General features: G+C 45.6%; 1 protein-coding gene across 2 annotated transcripts in view; it reads left to right on the top strand.

The window, feature by feature from the left end:
- LOC122161896 (WT1 interacting protein) overlaps positions 1–10975 on the top strand; it is a 75372-nt gene that overhangs the window by 1980 nt on the left and 62417 nt on the right. The window lies entirely within an intron of this gene.

Raw genomic sequence — 10975 nt, 5'->3', positions numbered from 1 at the left:
GTTCATAGTGATTTATGTTTTTGTCTTTGTCAGTAAGGCTCAGTGTTCCTGAGGTTGTGGCATTTGTGATTGTACTTTCAGGTCATGTACTACGTTCTGATGCTTGTGGACAGCTTGACTGTTAAGGTAGTTCTCAGTGTCTCATTCAGAGATGTCCTAGGCCACAGTGCTCCTGGAAGCCCCAGTGTTGTCACAGCCCCTTGTGGCCTCATGGGGCCTGCACTGTGCTGAGTCGGGCAGGGGCTTGGTGTCGCTTGTGGGCTGTGGGAGGGAGGATGGAAGAGACCTCCTTGTCTTTGCTAAGGCTGTCAGCCTGTTGGCAATATCCTGAATGTCTTTGTTCTTTACAGAACAGAAGTAATTTCTTTGAGCATGTGAATATGCTTTGTAGTCACACCAAAGTTCAGATAGATCTCCTTTGTCTTTTATTTCGTACTGAGTAGAAAAGGCCAGAATGCCTTTGAAAGATAATCCTGGAGCCTGCAAGTAGTACCCTGCTCATCTGAGGCGCTGGGGACCAATGAGCTGGGTGGTAGCTGAGCTGAGTGGTAGCCGGGCTGGGCATCCCTGGTGGCAGGTGGCTTGTTCCCTGCTTACTGTGGGGATGAGGGTTCTGCATGGAGGAGCTTGCGGGAGAAAAGGGACAGCGAGGCCCAGGCAGATGAGGGGCTTGGGGTGAGCCAGCCCCCAGCAGTGGCCCTGTGCGTCGGGGCTGTGGAGTCTGTGGCCTTCTGAGGCAACCTCTGTGCCTTTCTGCACTGGCTGCGTGCAAAGGGAGAGACTTTCTGGCAGTGTGTGGTCTGACCGATAGAAGCGTTGCTTGGGACAGAGACATGTATTACCTTGGTCCTTGACTTAAATGCTGAAGATTCAAGCTGCTTTCAGTGTTAACATTAGCGTGCCCTGAGCAAAAGAGAGGAAGTACAGGACTTTGTGCCGTGCTTGTAGTGAGACAGACCTGCGCTGATCAGATGAAGTAGCTGAGCAAGTGGTGCCCTTTCCTGCAAGGAAAACCTTTCGGTGTCATGCACCTGGTGCAGGGTTCAGATGATTGCTGGAACATCACCAGCTGAGGTTGTTAATGGTTCAGGTGTGAGTATCTGCAGAAGCAGGACTGTGGGGGAAGGTAGTTAACATGCTAAGAAATGTTATCTTCAAAATAGCAGTGTCCAGAGCTGAGAGCTGAAATATGCTTAGAGTAAGAAATGTAACTTATTGCTATCCTGCACTCTGAGAGGTTTCTCCCCTGGCCAGAAGAGCTGGGTGTGATCAGGGACTCCAGGAGCAGCTGCAGGAATGGGTTTTGTGGATAGTTCGTTCTTATTTGTAAGAGCTTACCCGTTGTGTCAGTGTTTGCATGTGTAGGAACATGTTGCAGCAAGCCCTAAACTCTGGCAGATGTGTCCTATGTCAGATTAGGAGGGAGTTTGTGCCTTTCTGTCTAGGGAACGTAAGTGCCAGCTGCCCTGTGTGTGTGTTGTTGCGGTGGTAGAGAGAAGCACTACTGTGTCTTGCATCCTAGCAGATGAAATCAGGAAAACATGGTTACTGTGAAAGAAGGCTGATTTCTAAATCAAGGTTTTAATGAGTCCTGGTGGGCCTCGGTCCTGCATGTCTGCTTCACTCATGGGGTAAATGCTGAGCTTTGGCTGAATGAGCATGTGAGGGGCAAGTCTGGTATGACTGCAGGCAAATATGTCAGAGACAAGGAGAAAGAACCAGCGAGGGAAAAGTCCACTTATTGACAGATCATTTTATAAATAATCCACTCGGATGTATTGGAGAAGGTCTTAATAAAAGGAGGCCAGCAGAAATGTTTTGATTTGCATTGTGATTTGTGCATATTTGTATCTGACACACTCTAAAGGCAATTGCGGAGTGTGTGATACCGATGGAGAAAATAAATGTTAAGCTAATTGTCTAACAGCAGATGGTTTAATACTCCTTAATTGGATAAGCTCCATTGCCCTGTGAGTAAAAGTTCATATGGTGACTATAATTTTTCTGTGTTCTCTGCATTTTCCCCGCCTCCAGGAAAGGAAACAGTAATCTCTATTTTGTCCATTCAGTATGAGGGCTAATCTGTGTGGTACTGCTGTCTTCATGCCACTTGTTTTTGTCCACATATGACTTTGAAGATGTGAACAGTGAGTTACTTTGAGGTCAGGTGACTAACTAGTCCTGTTAGGTGGAAGGATACTGTGTATTTGTACTGCTTGTTGGGTCAGAGTGTTCCACTAGCCATGCTTATACTGGCAGTCTGGCTGCATTTCAGAAGCCCGTAGCACGGAGCAGATAATAAATGATGAAGCTCCTGTTGATGCCCCTGATATTTCCCTTTTCCTGAATGAGAAGAGCAAGGCAGCACTTCTAGATCAAGTGTCTGCACCAAGTTAGAACGTAGATGTGTCAGTAGAAGGACCCAAAGAGAAGGAAACAGAGCTAGTCCTTTGGTAATGCTGCCCCACCGAGCTGGTTTTGACCTTGGGGGCTACCTACCACCTAGAGAGGGTGAACAGGAATTACCTTGGAGCCCTGCAGGCATTCAGGGACCTGCTGAAGTGGCTTCATGTGACTGAGGCATGTTCAGGGCCTGAGCCCTGGAGAGGCCTTGGGGGAGCTAGCAGACCCTGCAGGCTGGGGGGCTAGCAGCTGCTCTGAAGCACTGCTGTGCTGAGAGCTTTGCTTTGCCTTGCTGCTTTCCCTTCTCCATCCTACCCTTTCTTCCAGCAGACTTCAGTGCATCTGTTCAGTGAAGGAATATGTCATTCCACAGTTGGTTTAATCTGACTGAAAGTGGCAATGCTGCAAGAAGTGCCATGTGCCTTCCCTACTCCTGCTTGCACAGCTGAGAAGTAGCACCTTACCACATCCAAGTGCTCCTGCCAGCACACTACAGCCACATGTGCTCACCGATCTTAGAGAATCCAGTGCTTGCAAAAAAGGGAGAAGGGGAGGGTTGTTCTGGGCTGGGTCCGTGAACTGCTCTGATTCTTCCTTGTCAGTGAGATGGCTGGGTCTGACCCAAGGGAGAGGGTGTGCATGGAGGGCACTGGAGGATGAGACTGCTCCCTTGGTGGCAGCCTACAGCTGGGTAAGACTATGAGCTTTTGTGCTCTTATAGCTGTACCCACTTTCTCTGCAGCCTCTTCCCAAACTGTTTCAACTTTGTCTGCTGACTTCCCATATGTCCCCTCTCAAGGCACTGACAGTTCAGGGGTGCAGCTACTTCAGTGTTGCCTTGAAGTAGTCTCTGTTTTGTCTTGCTGTGTGCCGAAGTGGAGCACTTCTGCTATCAGCTCTGCCCACAGTCAATTCTTAATTCATGGCTGGAGAAATGGAGTGTCTCCTGGAGTACGGTACAGTCCTTGATGCATGTCTGTCCTGGACAAAGTGCTGCTTTTCTGGCAGGGCTGCAAATATATGATATCAAGTGAATCTGAAGCAGTAACAGAGGAAGAAATAAAGGAATGTGCATGGTATCAGCAAGCTTTACTATTAGCTTATTTTGGGGGGCTGTGTTCAACAGCCTGAAAAGGTTCGAGTCCTGCCAAGACAGTGGTACCTGGGGCTGTTGCACAGTATCACATGGAGATGCTTCCAGGCTGGAAGTAGGTGTCCTGCTTGCTTACTTGGAAGCAGAAACATCCTCCAGCTCTAAACAAAATTAGCAGCTATGGTAATAATTGTGTGGTAGATGTTTGATTTTGGTTGTGTTTTTAAGTGATTTTTCACCATGTAGATCCTGTCTCTGGAAGTGGATTTTGTTCCACACTCTACAATGGTGTGGGTATTTCTGTTTTGACCTGTTATCTCTTTCTGTTAACCTCACCATGTTGTTTTAGCTTACTCTCAGTCTAGGCTAGTTTGTGGCTGCACAGTGAGGCAGAGGAGCACAAGGAGGTGGCCAGATGCATCATATCTCTTCCAACTGGAATATTTCGCATCATCTGAAACTTTATTTCTTGCATATCTCTAACATTACACTTATGTATTCCACAAAACTTTTAAGAGAAGTCCTATGACTCATTAAGGAGGAGGAGGGGAAAAAAAAAACTGGAAAAAACCAACAGCGCAGCATAGCCCAAACACTCATTTAATGCTCAACTGAGAACTACTGAACCTATAAAACGTGTAGAGACTTACACTGGGAGACTGAAAAGGGCGTAAGGACTTATTGCTATTGACACCTGTTTCCAAATTTGTGATCCTGGAAAAGTTCCTCTGAGCAGGTTTTGCACAAAGGCTTGTAGGCAGTTGGGTTTAAACCTCTGTGTTGCTCAGGTTGTGGTGTGCGTGCTCTGACAAGTTCAGCTCAGCTGTATTGGCCAGCATGGCCGTGAGTCCTGGCTCTATTCACCGCTGAGATGGGGGCAACAACTGCAACTGCTGCATGGCTTGAAAGAGTAGGTCTCATGGAGCTGACATGGTTGTTGTAGGAAAGGCTTTGGCTCCTGTGTGAAATCCTGAGAGAGTGGGCTGTGAGGTGCTGCGTGGCAGTTCTGGCTTGGTTATTTAAGCACATGGCTTAGAGAACTCCCGTGTGCGATGTACCCAGCGGTGATGAACTCCTCTTAGGAGAAGATTGTTCCCTCACACTTGGCAAAGCAGAGGTAGCACCTCCAGTCCCTCTTTGTGCTGAGTGTGGCTGCTCACCCTGCTGAGATCCACGCTGCAGGAGTTGGTCTGGTGCAGGGTCTGCTTGGTAGCATGCAGGGTATGTGCTGCAGGTGTGCTCAGAGTTTCCCTTATAATTAATTTTTAGGAGTTGAGTTACCTACAGGTGCCTCCAGGTCAGGATAGCCTGGGCTGGTCACCCAGAACTTGGTTCATAAGAAAGCTAAAGTTGGCTTGATTGTGGCTTCTAGCACTGACTTTTGAGGAGTTAGTAGTGAAGATGAGCAAATTCTAGGGAAGGAAGTCAGATAGCTTTGAACAGGGCTATGATGTGGTTGGAGAAAACACAAATACTTAAGACTCTATTTGAGGGAAGATGATGAATTCTAATGCAGTTTATTGCAGACAGCAGCACTCCTATTGATGAAGTTTATTGTGAGGGTCAAAATGCACATTCACAAATACCAAGAGAAGTGTGGGGAAAGAAGCACTGAAATGTAAAGAATAATTATGTGTATTGTTACAGAATCCCAAGAAGGGGATGAAGTGAACAATCATGAGGCATTTAATAGGTTACTAAAGGTCATGCCTGAGTAGATACCATTGCTCTTTTATGAGTTTGTCCTAACAAGATGTGTTTCAGTTCAAAACATATTTAGTCTTTGTGAGAAGTAGACAGCTATTGTGGAAGAACTGCTGGCGATTCTCAGATATTTTTCTGGCCATCCAAACATTTGGTTAATTGGTGAACAGTTTCACTTACAATGCCACAGAACTTCTGGAAAGTGAAAACAAGATGCTTTCTCCCTTTTAATGTGGCCACTTGAAAAAGAAAATATTTTCTAAGTTAAAATAAAGAGAAAAGAAAAGCCATTCCTAAATGCAGTTTGACAGTTGTGCAGATTTAGATGCTTTTGCATTGCTCCAGCTCACTTGGATCATATTTCATGTGGTCCATGGAGACATGGAGACCTCGTGGCCTCTCCCAGGCATGGGAAATACCATTTCACTCTGGCAGTCATTGCCTAAACCTTTCTCCTGTGCTGCAGCCTTGTCCCTAGGCACGTGCTTTGCAGAGAACTGGGTTCCCATGAGCGAAGCTCCTGAGGTGGAAGGTCACTGGTTCTGCTGCACTTTCTCCATCTCCCTGAATGTTACCTCAGTACCCATGGTCCCAATTCACAGAGTTGCAAGAAACATTGAGAAAGGCCAGTACTGAATGTAGATTGCTGGCAGGGTCATTGTGAGGTGTTGTTGGACTTGAAACATAGGGCTGGGAAACTGTTTGCATAAATCCCAAATTAAACTGCAGGTCTTCTGAGGTGTGTCTTTGAGTGCAGAACCCAGGTGCGGCCTTTGCATTTGCATTGCAGTACATGTGTAGAAAGGGGTTTTGGTGGGGGTAAGTATGATTAAAAAAAAAAAAAAAAAAAAAAAAAAAAGAATTTACTTAAATGTAATCATGTGCTGACCTAACACTCGAGTATAGTTGGGGGGAAAATCCTCAGTCAAAGGAAGAGTTTTAATTAATGGCTTATAATGCCATAGGTTGTTTTTTGTTTTTTTGGTGTTTTTTTTTTTCCACAGTTATGTGAAAATTCTCTGTGATTGGTTTGCTGCCCATTTTTAATCAAAGCCATATTTCTCAGATCAAAACACTCAATGGAAAACAGAACTGTACAACAATCAAGTGCATTGGAGTCCAGATTTTGATCTGGTTTGAAAAATAAGCAAGTAATTTTCTCAAGTGTAGGTCAGTAGCTGGTATTCTTAGAAAGCATGTTGGCTTGTTGTACCTGTTCTGGGCTGGAGCAGGCCTGGGCCTCTGGGCTGCAGGACTGCAAAGCGCAGCACTTCACATCAAGTGGTGGTGCTTGCTGCAGTTGAAACCTGCTGTGGATCAGTGCAGAGATCAGTGGTTTAACTTCCAGGGGGGGGAAAAAAAAAAAAAAGGTACCTTAACACACCTGATTTTCCTTAGTGCTATTGTGTAACAGGACAAATCCCCATGGACAGCATAGGATGGTGCTGCCTGGCTGCATATGAGAAGATGCAGAGAAAAGTCCTGATGTGTGATAAGAAAAGGCACTCTAAGCATCCTCGTGCCCTTCAGTCCAGTTGTCCTGTGTCAGCTGCTGGGGTGGATGGGAGTTTCTAGCAGAACATCACACCTTCCATTTTCCTGTGTATATGTTTCTATTGCAGCTGGTCATCCTCAGGGCTAATTTGAATCCTTGCACCAGCTCTGTATTTTGGCAGATGGTCTGTGAAGCATTTGAGGGTTTTCAGTGGCACTTGAGGGGGTTGTAGTTTTATCGTGAACATTTGAGACAACATGGAAATAGTACTAAATGTGAAGTTTACAGTCACGCAGGAACACTATGAAAAGGTGAAAAATTAACAATTAAATGTTTAATGGAAAAACAGATGCCACATTAGTTGCACTTGACAGGGATCCTACACGGAATTTCACTTAACAGAGCATTCTCTGCTCTCAAAATCCACACAACTTTACAAGTTACTAACTTTTTATTTAAAAAATGTAATGCTTATCTGTTAACGCCACAGGGCTGTGTCTGACCTGTATCTGACAGCTTGGAGTTATCTCTGGCTGTTCTTAGTTACACTGTGGAGGTCCACAGAATAAGTAAATCCTTAACTGTTTTACCTTTCCCGTGTTTCCCTGCCTGCCCTGTCCAGCTTTTTCTGCAGCTTTCAGGGCGTATCTGTGGAGTAGAATCATAGAATGATTTGGGTTAGAAGGGGCCCTTAAAGTCACCGAGTTCCAGCCCCCTGTTATAGGTAGAGACATAGACCAGGTTGTTCACAGCTCCGTCCAGCCCTCCTGGGATTGGGCACTCAGTCTCTCTGGGCAACCTGTTCCAGTGTCTCACCACCCTAACAGTAAAGAATCTCTTCCTAATATCTAGTTTAAATCTACCCTCTTCTGGTTTAAAGCCATTTTCCCTCATCCTGTCACTACATGCCCTTATAAAAAGTCCCTCCCCAGCTTTCCTGAAGGCCCCCTGGAAGGCCAGTATAAAGGATCTGGAGCTTTCTCTTCTCCAGGCTGAGAGCCCTGACTCTATTAGCCTATCCATGTAGGGGAGGTGCTCCAGCTCTCCAGTCAACTTCATAGCCCTCCTCTGGACTGTTCCAACAACTTGTTGTCCTTCTTTTGTTGGAGGCCCCAGAACTGGATGCAGTACTCCAGGTTGGGGTCTCATGAGAGCAGAATAGAGGGGCAAAGTATATGACTACTTTGTGCTTTCATTGTAAAAGCTATATGCAATCTTTCCTGAGAAGTTGGTATCTTGTCCAATGGGCAACAAAATTCTGGAAGTTATAATGTAAATAAAGATGATCAGCTAGAGTTAATGGTATGAAAGAGGACTATAATGCTCTCTTAAGTCATGCTGACCTCTTTCAGCTTGTACAAAATTGGCTGTGGGCATAGGATCCCCCAATTGCTCTGTGCACTTCAAGGAGATGGCTTTATTGAAGAAGAATGTGAATCCTAAAAAACCTGGAGGCTGTATCCTTGAGTTGGCTAACAGCAGCTCCTCCAGGTGTTGGCGTGTGGGCAGTTGGAAAGTTGATTAATGCTTCTCCTCTGTCCACCTGTGATCCGCATTGCTCCACACCCTCTCCATGCTTCCACGGTTGAAGTTTGCCCCCCTGTATCTTACCAAAACACAAGGATTCTTTTAGCAGAGCTCCAGTGGGTGGATCGTGTTCGCACAGTGCTGACTTGGCTGTGCCTCTGTGGAGGAGAAATTTGGTTTCTGTCCATTAAAGGATTTCTTGCCAAGTCAAGACTTTGCCAGGGCTCCTATTTCCATCCAGTGCTTTCATGTGATATTTTTTCCGCTTTCCAGCAAAGTGTTCTGTGTACTTGGCTTTTCCTCTCCATTGTTTTCTTTTGCACAGAACACCTTGCTTAATAGTACAAAGACTTAAAACTGAAGAGAATGTACAGAGTGGAGGAATATGTATGAATATGATGTACGTGACAGTCATTGGGCTCTAGTTTGTACATGATTGTATAGAGCCACCTGATGCTGTGCGGACTGTGAATGAAATACTGGGGCTTCAGGTGCTATTGACCTTTCTTCCTTTGGTTGCAATTCTGGCAGCAAAATAGACCTACCCACTGATAATTAGTTTTTCCTGAAATTGTGGAGGCTGTTAGGTGTGGATTCAAATGCTACTTCACAAACAATTGGAGAAAAGCTCCTCATTTTGATCTGGAAGGAGAATCTCTTAAGTACTGTTTTTGTACTAGAGTTCAGGGGAAGATTATTCCTGTGCAAGGCCTGTGAGAGTGGCATAATGCTTCTTAGCACTGATGAGCAATACTTTCAACATGGGTCACTGCCCAACTGAGAGGAGAAAAATCAAATCCACTGCATGTTTGGTGCTTGTCAGGGCTTGGAGTTTTGTATGATTGCTGCACTGGGAGGGTACGAAGCAAGATTTGCCCCTTGCTGTAATTTCTGTCAGGGTGGAGGCATGGCAACGCACTCATTAAGTCCAATGTAGTCCTGCAACTTTAGAGAGCCATTGTACCCTCTCTCTTTGTGCTGGAAAGATACAGAAGTGCCAAACAAGTTACCATTTGGAAAAAAATGATATAAAAAAAACTCACAATATACAACACCTTCTAGATTTACTAGACATGGGAGAAAAGAGAAGAGAGAGTTTTGGCTGAAACAGCCTTACATGGTGTACAAGAGCAAACTGACATTACTCTTTTGGGAAAATCCTTCCCCAGCCAGTGTTCCACACCTGGGAGGAATTCAGGCTGGTGAAGAACTGGCTCAGAAAGAGGTGATCCCCAGAGGCTAATTTGCATTTGTTCACAAAGAAAAGACTTTGAAGACACTCCAAGCACAGACTTGAAAGTCAGCTTCCTGGTGTGCCAAGTGTGTGAAGCTCTCTGCTGCTGCTGCTGCTGCTCCCACCTTGCAGGGGGCTTCGCCTGACTTCCTTTCCTTGGGGGAGGGGGGACAGAGCAGTTTGGACCTGTCTGGCCGTAGTGCTGACCTGCTCTGGCTGGCCACCCCTGCCCTGCTTGTGCCCACCTAATTTATTTCTGAAGTTTGTGTAAGACAAAGAAGAGAAAACATCCTAACTCCTGAGACTGAGCCAAGATTTGGACTCTGCAGGCAGAACTTTGAAATTACTGGGCATTTTACTTGGGTAAAGACTGGCAGAATTGGGAAGTCCAGTGGTACATTATTGCAGGGTCAGAGAAGGGGTGAGTCACAAGGTCTGGGGGGAAGTAGAGTTTTTTTTTGTTTTCTGACAAAGTACCCCATGAATAATGAGTATTTTGGCTTAGAGCTTTTCATTTCCAAATAGGTCAGTCCCCACACAGCATACCGTGAAGGGAATTTCTAACCCTGCTCTGCAAGTGGGAAAATGAGCTGAAGAGCTGCTGAGGCTGCTTTGCCCCAGTCAAGGCAGAATAGGGATCTTGCAAACCCAATTGCCCCATTCACCTGAGTGCTGTGTCATGCCCGGGGACTCCCAGTATGGGCTGAATCCCTCTTCTATCAGTGGTACTGGTGAAAAGGGAGGCCCTGGGCCACTGCTGAGGCACCCAGCTGTGCACTGAAAGCTGTGTCTGAAGTCGCATGTCAGGCTAACAACTAATACAGGTTATGGTTTTTTCCTTTTTCTCTCGAAGTGTTTCTTTCTCTGAGTCTTCCAGCCCATGTACTTGGGCAAGGATGATGCGTATCAGCTAGCTGGTCCTGGTAGTCACAGTTCCTTTCTGCTCTCTTCTGATCTTTTGGATGGGTGTTGATGATATCTTCATTCCCTTAACTTGCAAATACAAGTCTTGTAGGGGCAAGGACTATGGGCTGTGCAAGGAGGTAGCTGCTCCAGTCCCTTAAGGTTGCCATTATGTTTGCTGTGATATTTAACGCCAAAGAGTGATAGGCGGGCAGCAGTAAGAAATAGCTTTTTAGAGGCTGAGTCACTCTGGGAGTGCCCACTGCACCAGGGCAACTCACCAGCATGTGGATATGGAGACTTAATATTTAAAATGCAAGGAAGGCTTTGATTCAAAGGAGAGAAAGCTGCTGAGAACTTTGGCAAATATGCAGCAATGATAGCTTAAAGTTTTGAGAAAGCTGTTATTTCGCCTTTACTTATGAAGCTTATACCTGTGCATTTGCCCCATTCTGCATTTTCTAGGCTTTTGCTGTAGCAAAGCATTGTTTGCTCATCCAGAGCTGCTAGCAAGCTGAAAGCAGCTGAAAACACTTTGTGTTCATTTTGAACTGTTTTCAGTCTGAGTTCAGAGCCTAATTATGGAGGGACACGTTAGACCATAAGCTATATTTTG

The sequence above is a fragment of the Centrocercus urophasianus genome, unplaced genomic scaffold (assembly GCF_019232065.1).
Source record: "Centrocercus urophasianus isolate 14NV4802_14NV808 unplaced genomic scaffold, USGS_Curo_1.0 seq_2, whole genome shotgun sequence".
In the NCBI taxonomy this organism is placed as follows: Eukaryota; Metazoa; Chordata; class Aves; order Galliformes; family Phasianidae; genus Centrocercus; species Centrocercus urophasianus.
This window is presented reverse-complemented; position numbering and strand designations above follow the sequence as displayed.